The sequence below is a fragment of the Lytechinus variegatus genome, chromosome 1 (genome assembly GCF_018143015.1).
Source record: "Lytechinus variegatus isolate NC3 chromosome 1, Lvar_3.0, whole genome shotgun sequence".
NCBI lineage: Eukaryota > Metazoa > Echinodermata > Echinoidea > Temnopleuroida > Toxopneustidae > Lytechinus > Lytechinus variegatus.
Window position 1 is genome coordinate 69,440,848 of NC_054740.1, and position 17,081 is coordinate 69,457,928.

The 17,081-nt window shown below is 37.7% G+C and overlaps 1 protein-coding gene across 1 annotated transcript in view; it reads right to left on the minus strand.

The window, feature by feature from the left end:
- The window catches only part of LOC121421257 (hyphally regulated cell wall protein 1-like), a 29,106-nt gene that overhangs the window by 10,575 nt on the left and 1,450 nt on the right, over positions 1-17,081 (minus strand). The window lies entirely within an intron of this gene.

Below are 17,081 nucleotides of genomic sequence, written 5' to 3' on the forward strand. Positions count from 1 at the left end.
TCAATATTATTGTGCCATATAACAGAATTCCAAAGCCGAACTGATTGTTTCATTTGTTTGCGGTTTTTTGCTTCAGGTTTACTTTTCCTAAATCTTCATAAACTCTTAAAGTTATATTCTCGACTCAAATTCATCAATGGCTTCAAAGTTCATAACTATGACTGATCATGTTGAATTAATGATCCAAAGTTCACAATTTCAAATAAATTTAGGCCGGTCCTCTTGATAAGAAGTCGATTACTTTTTTTTATTTCGAAATTAGGCAAGGGTGATCATCTGCTTCAACTATAAATGTGTAGGCAGGGGCGTGCCATCCATTTTTCAGATTTGGGGGGGCAAAATCATGAATCAACGTTCCAAATGCGCTCGATCGTACAAAACCCCACCCACCCACACACACATAGGCATATACACACACACACCCACATATATATATATATATATATATATGGAGTATCTTACCAACAAATTAATGCGAGCGCAAAGGGCGAGCTGAAATTTGTTAGTATACTTACCTTGAAACAGGAAAATCGTACCTGTTTAGGACTGTTTGTAGTAACTCATGAGGAGGATACATGTCTCACTAAACACATAATGCGAGTGCCGATCGAGAACGAGCTGAAACCTCTTTATATTCTTACCAGGGGCCTGTTGCATAAAACTTTTTACCTGAGAAAACTCTGGTAAAATCTGAAAACTAAGGTTAGTCTGATTTCTACCATTGACTTTAACACAGGGCAAAAACTCCGGTAAAAACAAACTGAATTTTCTCAGGTAAAGAGTTTTATGCAACGGGCCCCTGAAAGCTTTATATTGCAAGCATTTTTGGTACCAATGATTAAGATTGGTATCTAAAAGAACAATAGATGCGAGCGCGAAGCGCGAGATGAAAATTTTGATATTTCGATCTGAAAAAATGACAGTTTGATGGACGTTTTTGATTAAAAAAAACAAGATATATGTCCAACAAAAGACTATTGCAAATCAAAGCGGGAGTTCTTTTGAGGTTTAGAACTGAAAATGGGACATTCTATTCACCAATTTAATCATGAAAAGTATGGAATTTTGCTACAGAAATGATGCGAGCGCGAAGCGCGAGCTGAAAATTTTTATATTCCAATCTGAAAAGCGGACATTTTGAGCATGATTTGAAATAAAGAACGATTTGTGTATCTCAATCTCGCTTACTGAACATTACAATCTTACTTTATTTTTGCACATCCGGAATTATTGGGGGGGGGGGCAAAATGATATGTTTGCCCCCCCCAATATTTTCTGTGGTGGGGCGATCGCCCCCCCCCCCTGCCCCCCCAGGATCGACGCCTCTGTGTGTAGGCCTACTACCCTCTCCAGAAGTTAAGATATAGAGGTCAAGTCCACCCCATAAAAATGTTGATTTGAATAAATAGAGAAAAATCAAAAACAGTTCAACTCAGTGGCATGAAAATGGGACAGATGATGTCCCTCACTCACTATTTCTTTTTTGTTTTATTGTTTGAGTTCTACAATATTTCGGAATATTTCATTTTTTACATGACAATAGGAACCAACTAGACTGAACCATGGTGATTTTAAACAATGCTTATTCCACATGTTTCACTTGACAATGATGGTAAACTTAGAATATTTCATATTTCATGTGATAGAATACAAAAGAATAGTGAATGGATGACATCATCAGTTTCATAATCTACATAGCGACTAGGACGTGCAAATAACCGTTGCGTGAAAAAAAGAGCGAACCTTTAAAAAATGTCTTAACTTTCTTATTTTACATCCGATTTTGATGAAATTTTCAGCGTAATGCTTGATGGATTTTTCTCTTTTGATTCAAATCAACTTTTTGTTAGGGTGGACTTGTCATTTAAAGGCAAAGTCCACATCCCCGCCAATATATATATATACATATATATTGTACAATTAATAGTGAAAATAATACAAGCGTATTGTTGAAATTCCAAATCATCGTTAGATGTCAACCGGAAGAAAGCAATGTCATTTGAAAATTTTGCTTATGATATTCAGATAAAGAAATAATGAGCAGGTGAGTTTATAAAAAGGGGTAGGAATATCGACTTTTGGGGGCATCCTCTGTTTCATCATGTCCATGATGATGAAGCAAATGCGTTTTTCAATCCGGAAGTTAATCAGTCATCAACAATGTATACCACATTAGTATTTACGACAAGTAGTAAATCATGCATACTTTGTTGATGAAGTTATTTTCTAGTTGACTGAATCGAGATTTCGCGGTCATGCTTGTATTGTCTACTTTGGCTGTCTGAAATTTTGTGGACCTGCCACCTTCGGAGCGACTCTCTGTGTTTTCCATTTCTATATCGCAAATCACTTTGATTGGATTGTGTTATCATTATCTATGATTGACTCACATGATTTAAAAACATTTTTTTTAAAGACATAATATCTTGATTACTTTTTGGGCATGAATCATATTATAAAGTGTACTAAAAATATCATTCCAAACAAAAATGATCTACTACCAAACATTCACAACTTGCAGGAGAAGAATAGCCATGATTAGCAGATTGTTTGAGAGAAAACAAAACCCCGGGGTTTTCGATGTTACTCTTCCGCTTTCCTTTCGATCAAGTATTAAACCGGATAAGTCCGCATTTCGTAAATTCTGGTGCTGCCTAGTTTGTACGGGTTTGGAAAATTGAATAAAAATAACAAAGATCTAGTAAAATTCGTTCTCTTTTCATGAAAGAAAAAAACTCTCCAAATTTCTTGATAACGAATTTCGAGGGTTTTTTTACGTGATGTCATGATATTGATGATGGTAGTGATGATGCTGATGACGATGATGATTATGATGAAGAAAATGATAACGATGGTTATAGTGATGGCGGTGGTGATGATATATGTTGATTATGACGACGATGATGATGGTGATGATAAAGATGATGACGATAATGATGATGATAAAGACGATGATGATGATGATATGATTAGTCACAGCTCATCCCACTCGTAGAAGAATTGGGACACAAGTGTAGTAAGAAAGAAATAATTCTAAGTTAATTATGTTTGAAGGTTTCATTCCTTGTCCATCATACCACACAATCATTTCCCATAACCTTAGCATGGTTAGTATGAACCAGTCGCGTATAATAGTCCGGGTGTGTGTTTCATAAATCTGTTCGTAAGGTAAGAGGGTCGTGTGGTCCAGTGGTTAGAGCATTGGACTAATAATCGCAAGGTTGTGAGTTCGAATCCCAACTCTGCCATTGTCTCCACTTTGATAAAAAGGCCCGAGAGTGATATCTGTCGTTTATAACGTCAGCCACTATGACTGATTAACCTAGACGTAAAACGTTTCATAGGTAATTGGTTATATACCAGCTTGGCGTTTACCAGCAAAATGGTGTCCTGCCGAGTTCTTACGGGAGTGAGAAAGAAACAAACAGAAAGAATGACTTTACGCGCGACTGGTGATCCATTCTTGTGCTTGTATTATAAATTTTCATTTTTTTTTCATCAATTTTCAACAAAGTATGGATTCCCCCTTGGTAAGGAAATGTACATCTGGCTGGTCGTTAGTCGCGGGTATGGTCAGGAGGGGCTTGAAAAGGACCCCAAAATTAGGCCAGCCTAAGGGACGGGGAGGAATAACACTAGAGATCATCTAGTTTGGGGGAGGGGGTCCTTAAAATTTACAAAGCGAAACCCCCCAAAAGGGAGAAAAAGCTAAAAGGATCGTCATCATTGGGAAATCAATCACCAAAAAATGCAAAGCCATGAGCGTGGTTCTAGACTAGAACTTTGTGTGTGTGGGGGGGGGGGGCTTCTGCCGGGGCTTGAGAATTTTCTGCGTTGATCTTATCAATACAATGGAAATGACCTATATCTTGGGCAGCAAGCCGGAAGGTACTTTCCTGACCATGCAGCTAGGAATTGATTCTGTGTTATCATCCCGTCTCCCCTGCCCCCTGCTAAAATCCTACTCGTTTTTATTTCAATACTATGTGATATTTAGTGATTGTAGCGACCGAACGAAAAACACACGTGCAAACTACTTGGAAATGTTTTCAGAAACATTTTGTGTGGTAAGTCTCTAAATTCAAACCCTTCTCAGTAGATATTTATTTTGTGCTGAAAACCTCACTGCAGATCTCATAGATTGATAGGGGGAGGAAGGTGGAGATGTGGTGAGGTGGATGTAATTTTGATGAGGGGGGAGGGTAGGTTAAGGAGTTTTGATATGTGACGTCATATGCGATTAGCTCCCAAATATAATCATGTTATATAAATTCGATAGATTTATTTTTTGGAGCATGAAGTTGTACAAATAATGGATGTTTATGAGTGCAATGGTCAGAATACTTTATGACTTTATGACGGGTGAAAGATGAAATGATCAATTCAAAGGCACGTAGCCAAATTATTGAATGGATCATTAATTTAATCTTTCACCAAATGACATATTTTGTCGATTTCACGAATGAAAAACATTCATTATTTATAGCTACAATGGGATAATTCTCGTTTAACTTTTTTTTCTTTGCAGTTGATCTATCCAGGGCCGGCCTGGGAACGGTCCATTAATGGGGGTGCTGAGACAAGCAAAAAACAAAAGAATTCACTAAGAATTTCTGATTATTTCAGTCCCGAACAATTTGGCAACCAAACCAAAAAAAAGAAAGGGTGTCACTATAAAATGAAGGTAATTCTGGCTTACTTTAGCACCTACCAGAATTCCTAGTGGTGCTGCCTATGGAGAATGATACACGCAGCACCCCAATTGCCAGGGATCTATCATGATCAGGGAACCGTATACCGAACCTCTTGATTTAGCTTCTGCGCGAATTCTTACTTCCCTTTCTGAAGTCATGTCTCAAAATGATAATTTCCTTGACTAGGTCACGGCCAGTCTACAGTCAAACCTATACGAGCCTTCCCCACACTAAAGTAAATGGTAGAGGTAAGGAGAAGTCTGATTGCTATCCCACTGTGGATGAGGGGCTCGGGAGGGGCTATCAGGGGCATATCAATGCATGGAAGGTTTAGAAAAGATCTGGAGAAGACATGAACAGTCCAACCGATGAGTTATCTGCTAATCTGAAGAAAGTCTGATATAGCTACTTAGGACGGCAAGAGCTGCCCGCAGGAATGGTCTCCTAAGAACCGAGGAAGCCCGTGAGCAGAACAGTCAGTTGTTTTATTCACAAGTGAAAGAACGAGATCCTAGCACTAGAGTGCACCTACTCAATTTGGAGCTCTCTTCTATTCTGGGCCCGATATCTTTCAGGACTGGACTAAAAACTTCGAGGACGATTTCGCCACACCAACTCATCTGCGCACTCCAACTCATCCTGAACCTGCTCTCCTGGAGCAATACCATCCACACGGTCTTGAAAATTATTATCTTTACCTCAAAGAATCTATCTTCAGCCATAAAGCCTGGCAAAGCTAGTCGTCCAGACAATATCTCTCCAGAACACATAAAAATGCACTTGCAATACTACTAGCATTCCCATCCTCGTGAAGGTACATCTAAAGTACATTGCTCCCAGTCTCAAAGATGGTCCCATCATGCCTCTTTTCAAAGGTGAGAAAAACGATCCAACGGATCCAGGGGAATTGTAGAGGCATCACTCTGACTCGTTCCTCAGTGAAGATGTAAAGTTACTGGTCAAGTCGAAACTTGTTCAATACCTGCAAGATCGCAATATTCCAGACCCTCTGCGATTCGGATTGGCACAGATCAGCACCCCAGCACCCCCCGCTTCCTATACTAGGGCCAGGCCTAATCGTTTTAATCGTCTTGCTTAAATAAATAAAATAACAGCGAGAAGAGAAAGAAAAAGAAAGAGAAGATATGTCTCAAGCAAATAAGGGAATTGGTATTCATTCAAACAAAACACACTCGGCATCTCGAAAGCTGAATGACCTGGAGTTAACAAACACTGAACATTTAATTAGTCAAAACAAATTTATTTGGTTTGTAGACATTCGATCGTAATTGTTAAAAGTAATTCAGTTCAATAAAGGACTGATGTAGGCTGAATGGATTGGCAAATTTATGATGGTATTAAGTCAAACAGTTAATTCAAAATATCAATCCCACAAAAAGTGGGAAGTATGAGATATAAATTTAATGCGAAAGAAAAAAAATACGGAAAGTACGGATAAGATTATATATATAGGCAAATGGGCCGAAGGAAAGAAAAAAACGAAGAGAATAATGTACATAGGGAACCCAACGATAATCATAGGCAAAGGTGAAATTACTATAATTCATAATTTTGACAGATCTTTTTATTAATCGCGATTCTGCAGAATCATGATATGAATTCTTATACAAATCATGATTCTGGAGTAAAAAAAAAAGCGTCGAATAAACACACTCTTTCAATTATTTTGTCCTGGGTTTCACTCACTCTCTCTCTTTTACAAGAAATTGAAAAAAAAAGAAAATGTGAAAAATCGATCATTGTCGACAATAATGGCAGGCGTATTTTAAATAAAATTCTCAAGCTATCTTCCCCTTTGATAACCTGGTGAGGTAGAAAAAATGTCTCCGACAAATCAGCTTCGAACACAGGTGCCAAGAGATCACAGAGACGGGCGAACCCGTTCAGGGACCCATTTCCACAAAGGACTTGCAACTCTTGTAACTTAGTCATTATGACAACTACAAGGGAAACCTTGATTGTGATTGTCCGGTGGGCCATGTCACTATGGTAGTTGCCATTATAGCAAAGTTAAAATAGTTGCAGGTTCTTTATGAAAAGGGCCCCTGATATGTAAAGTGAATATATCATCATTTTGGGATCTCTGAAATTTACTCCTCAATGTATGATTCAATAAAATTGTATTGTTGTTCATGGCTATAATAAGCACTTTTTTCAGTGAGTCATTTGATTGATTTGATATCGATATACTGGGTCTTGTTTGTTTTTAGAGATGTGAATACAAAAAAATGAATTTGGATTTGAATCAATCAAACTGTTATAAAAAAGGCCTTGACAGTTTGTAAAATGATGTGGGTAACTGGATAATATGACCATGGGCCCACTTGACATAATAAAAAAGAACAACTAGAGATTAAAAAAAAATTTTACTTGTCTGGTTTAGGATTTTTGTTACAGATTTATTGCTATAATTATGCTCTACATGATGCTAAAGGACCAACGAGGGATTGATTTTGCTGTACAGTATGAAAGGCAATCATATTTTTTTTTTAATTTACCTTTACGTGTGTCTGAGGGGCTTTTTGTTTTATGAAATGGAATTTTTGTGTCGGAACATTGATATGTATATCTGTAATACATTTACATTGTTACGCTATGTGTATGGGTTGATTCTTGGTAGACCATCTAAATGGTATTTTACTAACGTCAAGGTCAAAGTTGAACATTTACCTTATCATGCTTCAACCAGTATTGAGATTTCAAAATCGAAAAGGGAAAAGAATTTCAAAGGATATATAGCACTGAACATAATGCATATATTGCAAAGGCAGGAGCGGCGAAGCGAAGGTGAAATTAGGAGCTATATAGGCACATGGGAAAAAGGGCACCTTTTCTTTCTAAAAAGGAACTATCTTAAAATAAAAACAAAATGACTTACCCACAGTGGCGTAATGAGCCAAACATTTTCAGGGGGCTAGATATGTCGTATCACGTAAATTTATAAGAAGTTGCGAGCTAGTGAAGCAGGCGAGCAAAAAAAATGAATTTTTTATGACGAAACTCCAATTTTGGGATAGAATTTAACAACTAACATTCAGTAAATAATATATTTCACCCTTCTCTCTTTCCTGTTCTCTTTTTTTCTTGGTCTTGAAAAATTTGAGGAGGAGCAAGAGCCTCCCCAGCCCCCCCCCCCTATTATGTACGACACTGTTTATCTACCACACTCACATGACTTGTGAAACTTTAATAAGGCAAGTAGGATTTTCCTTACAAGTTCTTCCCTTCGTAAGTAACATATATATATATTCATCTAAATTATATGGATTATGGAATATTTGTGGCTGGAAATGACATGCTTACAAGAAGGTATAGGGCACTTCATCGCACATAAGGTGAAAGGGACACAGAACACATTCGTGAGGAGGCATTTTTGGGTAAACATTGGCAGATACGAGAAATGACACTTGCTAACACATACATCAGGTCCTTCTCAGGTGAAATGGGCACAGAACAGGCTCGAGAGGGGGCATTTTTTGTATAAAAAAATGGGACTTATACAAAAAAGGCACTTGGTAACAGATAAAACGGGTCCTGCTCCTCAGTTGAAAGGGGCACAGTACACGTTCGTGAGGGGGCATTTTTCTCTCCCTACCCCCCCCCCCCGGTTCACCACCCTGTGCAAAGGAGCTAATCTGGTTCCTCATCACTATGCTACGGCATCTTTTTGGTAATTGCATATATTGGTAACACAAATATGTTACCAAATGGTGCACCTATGCCTGGCAGGATACTTGTTACCAAAATGTGCCTGCACATTTTCGGCAATATGCACATATTGGTAACAATTATAATAAAAATAATAATTATGATATTGGGTTAGAGTCAAAGTCAGTGGTAACAATGGCAGAGGTAAAATGGCAGAGGTAAAATCGGCAAAGGTAAAATGGCAAAAAAAGGTAAAAATGGCAAAAGTAAAAATAGCAGAGGTAATAATGGCAGGGGTAATAATGGCAGAGGTAAAAATTGCAGAGGTGAAATGCCAAAGGTAAAAATGGCAAAGGTAAAATGGCAGAGGTATAAATGGTAAAGGTAAAATGTCACAAGTAAAAATGGCATGGGTAAAATGGCAGAGGTAATCATGACAGATGTAATAATGACAAAGGTAAAAAAAAGGACATGCTGCAGGAGTTTTGGGGATATTTTTTTAAAGAAATTTTCTACCAGTGTAATAATGGCGGAGTTGAATATGACAAAGGAAGGTGAAGATGCCAGAGGCAAAAAATAAAAGAGATATGGGGTTCTGATTTGTTAAAAAGCCCCCCAAAAAGTTTTTAACTCCAAAAATGAAAAGGAATTTTGTTCATGAGGTAGAAAAGGATTAAAAATGATTTATTCCAACTAAATAAATTTCAGTTAGGTTAGAGAAAAGTTACAACAAAAAATAATAAAAATTAGATAATAAACAAAGTTTTACCTTCCGTCCAAAAATAACGGAGATTTGTGTCAAATCCTACACTTTAACTTACACACCAACCTGATTCTCAGGAAGGTGCTGCTTATGGTGTTTACAATACCCAACAGCACTCCCGCTTCCAAGAGTTATAATCATCGAGGCGTTTTTATTAAATATCATATTAGATGCAGTGGTAAAGGTCCAGGGTCTTCTTTTATTCAAAGAATCTGAACCAGGCCAAACAAGATAATTATTGATTTGTCATTATTTCCAGATTCAGTGCCGAACCTGGGAATGGATGCTTATTCAAATATTCAAAAAGAATAGTATAGACTACATTCACATAAGGACAAAATATATGACCACAATTGTTCGTTACAATTGTAAAGTCTATAAAGCTTTCCCCTCTTTTTCCCGTCCCAGAACCCATTCTGTCTCTCCACCTCTCTCTCATGTCTCTCCTTTTTTTAATCGGTAAACCTGGAAAAGCTTTAGATCAAAAGAACCAGTCAAGGAATGTTGTAAACAGATGGACAATGCAGTTTCATTTTGCTTTTGATAAATTGAATGAAAAAAAAATCTATCCCTTGATTTCTCTTTTTAAAAGCCCTCACGGTAAACCTCCATCGAATTCGTAAATAGCATTGTTAGACCGCAAGGCAATGGGAACGATTTTTTCATTGGGGGTGGATCGTGGGCTGGAAGGGACACAATTGAGTTTTCCATTAATCTGTTATATACACACACATGCAAGCGCTCCCCCCCCACACACACACACACCATTAGAGTATCTAGGGGGGGGGGGCAGACTGCCTCCCCCTGACGAGGCAAGGGACGTACCCCTCTCCCCCCCCCCCGACGAGTCCCAACTGATCCCTGACGAGCAATGGTTCCCTCTTTTGAACTTGAAGACCTTTTTTTTCAGTTCAATAAAGGACTGATATAGGCTGAATGGATTGGCAACTTTGTGATGGTATTAAGTCAAACAGTTAATTCAAAATATCAATCCCACAAAAAGTGGGAAGTATGAGAAATAAACTTAATGCGAAAGAAAAAAATACGGAAAGTACGGATAAGATTATATACAAAGGCAAATGGGCCGAAGGAAAGAAAAAACGAAGAGAATAATGTACATAGGGAACCCAACGATAATCATATGCAAAGGTGAAAATACTATAATTCATAATTTTGACAGATCTTTTTATTAATCCCGATTCTGCAGAATCATGATATGAATTCTTATACAAATCATGATTCTGGAGTAAAAAAAAAAGCGGCGAATAAACACACTCAATTATTTTGTCCTGGGTTTCACTCACTCTCTCTTTTTTACAAGAAATTGAAAAAAAATGAAAACGTGAATATCGATCATTGTCGAAAATAATGGCAGGCGTATTTTAAATTAAATTCTCAAGCTATCTTCCCCTTTGATAACCTGGTGAGGTAGAAAAAATGTCTCCGACAAATCAGCTTCGAACACAGGTGCCAAGAGATCACAGAGACGGGCGAACCCGTTCAGGGACCCATTTCCACAAAGGACTTGCAACTCTTGTAACTTATGACAACTACAAGAAGGGAACATTGATTGTGATTGTCCGGTGGGCCATGTCACTATGGTAGTTGCCATTATAGCAAAGTTAAAATAGTTGCAGGTTCTTTATGAAAAGGGCCCCTGATATGTAAAGTGAATATATCATCATTTTGGGATCTCTGAAATTTACTCCTCAATGTATGATTCAATAAAATTGTATTGTTGTTCATGGCTATAATAAGCACTTTTTTCAGTGAGTCATTTGATTGATTTGATATCGATATACTGGGTCTTGTTTGTTTTTAGAGATGTGAATACAAAAAAATGAATTTGGATTTGAATCAATCAAACTGTTATAAAAAAAGGCCTTGACAGTTTGTAAAATGATGTGGGTAACTGGATAATATGACCATGGGCCCACTTGACATAATAAAAAAGAACAACTAGAGATAAAAAAAAAGATTTTACTTGTCTGGTTTAGGATTTTTCTTACAGATTTATTGCTATAATTATGCTTTACATGATGCTAAAGGACCAACGAGGGATTGATTTTGCTGTACAGTATGAAAGGCAATCATATTTTTTTTTTTAATCTACCTTTACGTGTGTCTGAGGGGCTTTTTGTTTTATGAAAAGGAATTTTTGTGTCGGAACATTGATATGTATATCTGTAATACATTTACATTGTTATGGGTTGATTCTTGGTAGACCATCTAAATGGTATTTTACTAACGTCAAGGTCAAAGTTGAACATTTACCTTATCATGCTTCAACCAGTATTGAGATTTCAAAATCGAAAAGGGAAAAGAATTTCAAAGGATATATAGCACTGAACATAATGCATATATTGCAATGGCAGGAGCGGCGAAGCGAAGGTGAAATTAGGAGCTATAGGCACATGGGAGAAAGGGCACCTTTTCTTTCTAAAAAGGAACTATCTTAAAATAAAAACAAAATGACTTACCCACAGTGGCGTAATGAGCCAAACATTTTCAGGGGGCTAGATATGTCGTATCACGTAAATTTATAAGAAGTTGCGAGCTAGTGAAGCAGGCGAGCAAAAAAAATGAATTTTTTATGACGAAACTCCAATTTTGGGATAGAATTTAACAACTAACATTCAGTAAATAATATATTTCACCCTACTCTCTTTCCTGTTCTCTTTTTTTTCTTGGTCTTGAAAAATTTGAGGAGGAGCAAGAGCCTCCCCAGCCCCCCCCCCCTATTATGTACGACACTGTTTATCTACCACACTCACATGACTTGTGAAACTTAATAAGGCAAGTAGGATTTTCCTTACAAGTTCTTCCCATCGTAAGTAACATATAAGAAAATAGAATATTGTTTTCTGTACATGAGAAAGGGCACCTATAGAAGGCAAATGGGCACTTGCAAACGGAATAAAACGGGTCCTTCTCGGATGAAAGGGGGAGAAATTAAGTTCGTCACGTGTGGGACAATTTTCTTGGGTAAAAAAGGGCACCGGTTCGAGAAAGGGCACTTCAGTTTCAGTTTTTATTTTTTTCTCATTTCCAACAAAATAGTAGACAAAATCCATCATAAATACAGTTATAACAATTGAAATGTAATAAAGAAACGTGTAACACAATATATATATATATATATATTCATCTAAATTATACATCTGAAACTTAATATGGATTATGGAATATTTGTGGCTGGAAATGACATGCTTACAAGGAGGTATAGGGCACTTCATCGCACATAAGGGGAAAGGGACACAGAACTCATTCGTGAGGAGGCATTTTGGGTAAACATTGGCAGATACGAGAAATGACAGTTTGCTAACACATACATCAGGTCCTTCTCAGGTGAAATGGGCACAGAACAGGTTCGAGAGGGGGCATTTTTTGTATAAAAAAATGGCACAAAAAAGGCACTTGGTAACAGATAAAACGGGTCCTGCTCCTCAGTTGAAAGGGGCACAGTACACGTTCGTGAGGGGGCATTTTTCTCTCCTCCCCCCCCCCCCCCGGTTCACCGCCCTGTGCAAAGGAGCTAATCTGGTTCGTCATCACTATATGCTACGGCATCTTTTTGGTAACTGCATATATTGGTAACACAAATATGTTACCAAATAGTGCACCTATGCCTGGCAGGATTTTTTTACCAAAATGTGCCTGCACATTTTCGGCAATATGCACATATTGGTAACAATTGTAATAAATATAATAATAATTATGATATTGGGTTAGAGTCATTGGTAACAATGGCAGAGGTAAAATGGCAGAGGTAAAATTGGCATAGGTAAAATGGCAAAAAAAGGTAAAAATGGCAAAAGTAAAAATAGCAGAGGTAATAATGGCAGGGGTAAAAATGGCAGGGGTAAAAATGGCAAAGGTAAAATGGCAGAGGTAAAAATGGCAAAGGTAAAATGGCAGAGGTAAAAATGGCAAAAGTAAAAATAGCAGAGGTAATAATGGCAGGGGTAAAAATGCCAAAGGTAAAAATGGCAAAGGTAAAATGGCAGAGGTAAAAATGGCAGAGGTATAAATGGTAAAGGTAAAATGTCACAAGTAAAAATGGCATGGGTAAAATGGCAGAGGTAATCATGACAGATGTAATAATGACAAAGGTAAAAAAGGGACATGCTGCAGGAGTTTTGGGGATATTTTTTTAGAAATTTTCTACCAGTGTAATAATGGCGGAGTTAAATATGACAAAGGTGAAGATGCCAGAGGCAAAAAATAAAAGAGATATGGGGTTCTGATTTGTTAAAAAGCCCCCAAAAAGTTTTAACTCCAAAAATGAAAAGGAATTTTGTTCATGAGGTAGAAAAGGATTAAAAATGATTTATTCCAACTAAATAAATTTCAGTTAGGTTAGAGAAAAGTTACAACAAAAAATAATAAGAATTAGATAATAAACAAAGTTTTACCTTCCGTCCAAAAATAACGGAGATTTGTGTCAAATCCCACACTTTAACTTACACACCAACCTGATTCCCAGGAAGGTGCTGCTTATGGTATTTACAATACCCAACAGCACTCCAGGTTCCAAGAGTTATAATAATCGAGGCGTTTTTATTAAATATCATATTAGATGCAGTGCTAAAGGTCCAGGGTCTTCTTTTATTCAAAGAATCTGAACCAGACCATCGATCGACCCCAAATTGGTTTCCCAGGCCAAACAAGATAATTATTGATTTGTCATTATTTCCAGATTCAGTGCCGAACCTGGGAATGCATGCTTATTCAAATATTTAAAAAGAATAGTATTGACTACATTCAAATAAGGACAAAATATATGATCACAATTGTTCGTTACAATTGTAAAGTCTATAAAGCTTTCCCCTCTTTTTCCCGTCCCAGAACCCATTCTGTCTCTCCACCTCTCTCTCATGTCTCTCCTTTTTTTAATCGGTAAACCTGGAAAAGCTTTAGATCAAAAGAACCAGTCAAGGAATGTTGTAAACAGATGGACAATGCAGTTTCATTTTGCTTTTGATAAATTGAATGAAAAAAATCTATCCCTTGATTTCTCTTTTTAAAAGCCCTCACGGTAAACCTCCATCGAATTCGTAAATAGCATTGTTAGACCGCAAGGCAATGGGAACGATTTTTTCATTGGGGGTGGATCGTGGGCTGGAAGGGACACAATTGAGTTTTCCATTAATCTGTTATATACACACACATGCAAGCGCTCCCCCCCCCACACACACACCATTAGAGTATCTACGGGGGGGGGCAGACTGCCTCCCCCTGACGAGGCAAGGGACGTACCCCTCTCCCCCACCCCCCCCCCCCGACGAGTCCCAACTGATCCCTGACGAGCAATGGTTCCCTCTTTTGAACTTGAAGACCTTTTTTTTTTTTTTGCTTGTCAATTTGTTTCTGGTGCGAAATGTCCTTTATTTGGGGGTAGAAGACCCCTTTTTTTGCTTGTCATTTTTTTTCTGATACGAAATCCTTTATTATCGCCATCTGTACGCCAGTGGCTGAAGTTACAGTCCCTGATTTTGCAACGGCTGAAAATCAGGCGTTGCACTGCACTAAACAAACTTCCGCCTTCTCTATACAGCTCACGTGCAGTATAATTCATTCAGTTCGTGTGAAGCACATGAGTGCATTCAGGCAATCACGGCAGGCAATACATCGAGCATATTTATTTAACAACTACGGATTTTAATCCGCTTCGGAAACGAAGTTTCTGCTCGTTGTGTCCCTAATTTATTATCTTTTATGATCAGGGTGTTCTTTTATTATCATATAATTTGATGTTTAAGTCTTAACCAAAGCGTATACTCTGGAAATGCAAAATTGCTCGCCGTAGAAATAGAAATCCTGCAAGCGGGGGTTTTAATATCACTTGGTGGCACATAAACTTTGTACAGCATAGAACATCTAGAATAAATAAAAAGGAGCATCGATCCCCATAATACGGGTTATCGAGTGCTTAATTGGACAAAATTTGAGGAAATCAATTAGCTCTTAACATGCTTAAATATCAAGTAAAGAGTTTTTGTTTTCTCTTTGCATCAAAATGATCACCAAATTCCTCATTTCCAGGTTACTGGTTGATACATTTTTTCTCCCCAATTTTTCCTTATTTTTATTTTTCCTTTTATTTTTTTATACCGGCTCCGAGCGCCACTCCACAAGGCTCGGTGCACCACAAGTGGGGCGCGCGCCACCATTTTAGAATCCCTGTTCTAAGCACTTTTCTAATCATGAACAGGATAGGTATATAACTATACAATTGAAGCGAGCGCGAAGCGCGGAAACAAAATTGAGACTTCAAGGGGAAGTTCACCCTGAAGAAATGTTGGTTGTAAAAATAGCAGAAAAAAAATCAATAAAATATTGGTGACGGTTTGAGGAAAATCCGTTAAAGATTAAGAAAATTATTAGAATTTTAAGTTTTGGATTTGTGACGTCATAAACGAGCAGTTGTCCCATATGTCAGGTAACATACAATGCATCACCTTCATTTTTAATAGTTCGTGATGATTTATTTTTCTTTTCTATTCATGATCGGGTGTGAAATGATTTGTCCATTGATATACAAAAGGAACAGTAAATAAAAACCTTTTTAATTTTCTGAGAAAATGAAATTTCATCATTTTTTTTACCATTCAATACGTAGGAATGCTGCATGCATATGACGTCACAAATCAAATAATAAAATTATGATTAATTCATAACACTTTTATCGATTTTTCTAGAACCTCCGGATTTTTTTTTTTTACTATTTTTCTGTTATTTTTTACGATAAATTGTTTTTCCCTTTAAGACCTACTCATTCACGCTTTGGAAATCAAGAAAAGGATGGGTAATTGGATATCTTCTTACATTAATAATGTGAACGCGAAGTGCAAGCACAATTTTTTCTTATTCTGATCTGAGAATTTAAAATTTAAGAACGTTTAAATAAAAAACACAAACTACGTATCTGAATAAACATGCGTGCGCGTATTTGAGAAAATAATGTACATTGTATATCTGACATTGGGAAAGTCATTAGTTTTCATAAAGAGAGTGTATGTGTGCGTGTGTGTGTTTGGGGGAGGGGGGGCAAGAGCCGGGGGCATTGCATCTATGAATACCATGCGATTGCGTAGACGTATACACCTCAGACCATTGGCGAATCCGGAAGGGGGAGGGGGAAGCCGGCCCTTCCCCCCCCCCCCCCATCTTGAGAGGCACAATTGAAACTTTTAATGTAAAAATTCCTTTAAAAAAACAGAAGTGTGCCCCCTCCTTTGAACGTGAAGATTTGTTTTTCTTTTGCTTGTCAAATTTTTCCACGGGGAAAATGTGCTCCACCCCCCTTGGAAAATCCTGGATGCGCCCCTGCCTTAGACCAAGTGGGCACGGGACCAAACTGGTATTGGACCAACTGCCAGTAAGACAACTAGGCGTTAGTCCGAATTGGATCAAAGGTCATTAAACCAAATGGCTATTGGACAAAGCGGTGTTTGGCCCAACTTGCTTTTGGATGAAATGGCAGTTGGACAAAAAAAAGTTTATTGAACGAAGTGGCATTTACATGAAGTCGCTCTTAGACGAAGTGGCGTTGACGAAATGGCTCTTACACGAAGAGGCTCTCAGACTAACTGTCTTTCGAACGAATGGCTATTGAACGAAATGATATTGTACTAAACAGCAGTATTATACGACATGGTTATTGGACGAAATGGCATTGGACAGAGCATAGGTCTTAGACCAACTCGAGATAAGACAAAATTAATGGGAAGCTAAATGGGTTTAGCCGGTGTGGTGTTATCACTGAAATGCCCTTCTTGTGCAGTTACAGTGTATGTTGCTAATTTTTCAATGCAATGAATGAGAACAGGCAACTTCGAGAATAATCACAGAAGTGCCGTCATGACCTGCACATATTGGTAAATTTACCAAAATGTGCTGTTACAAAAATGTGTCTTGACACTTTATATAGTTACGGCACATTTTGGAAAGTT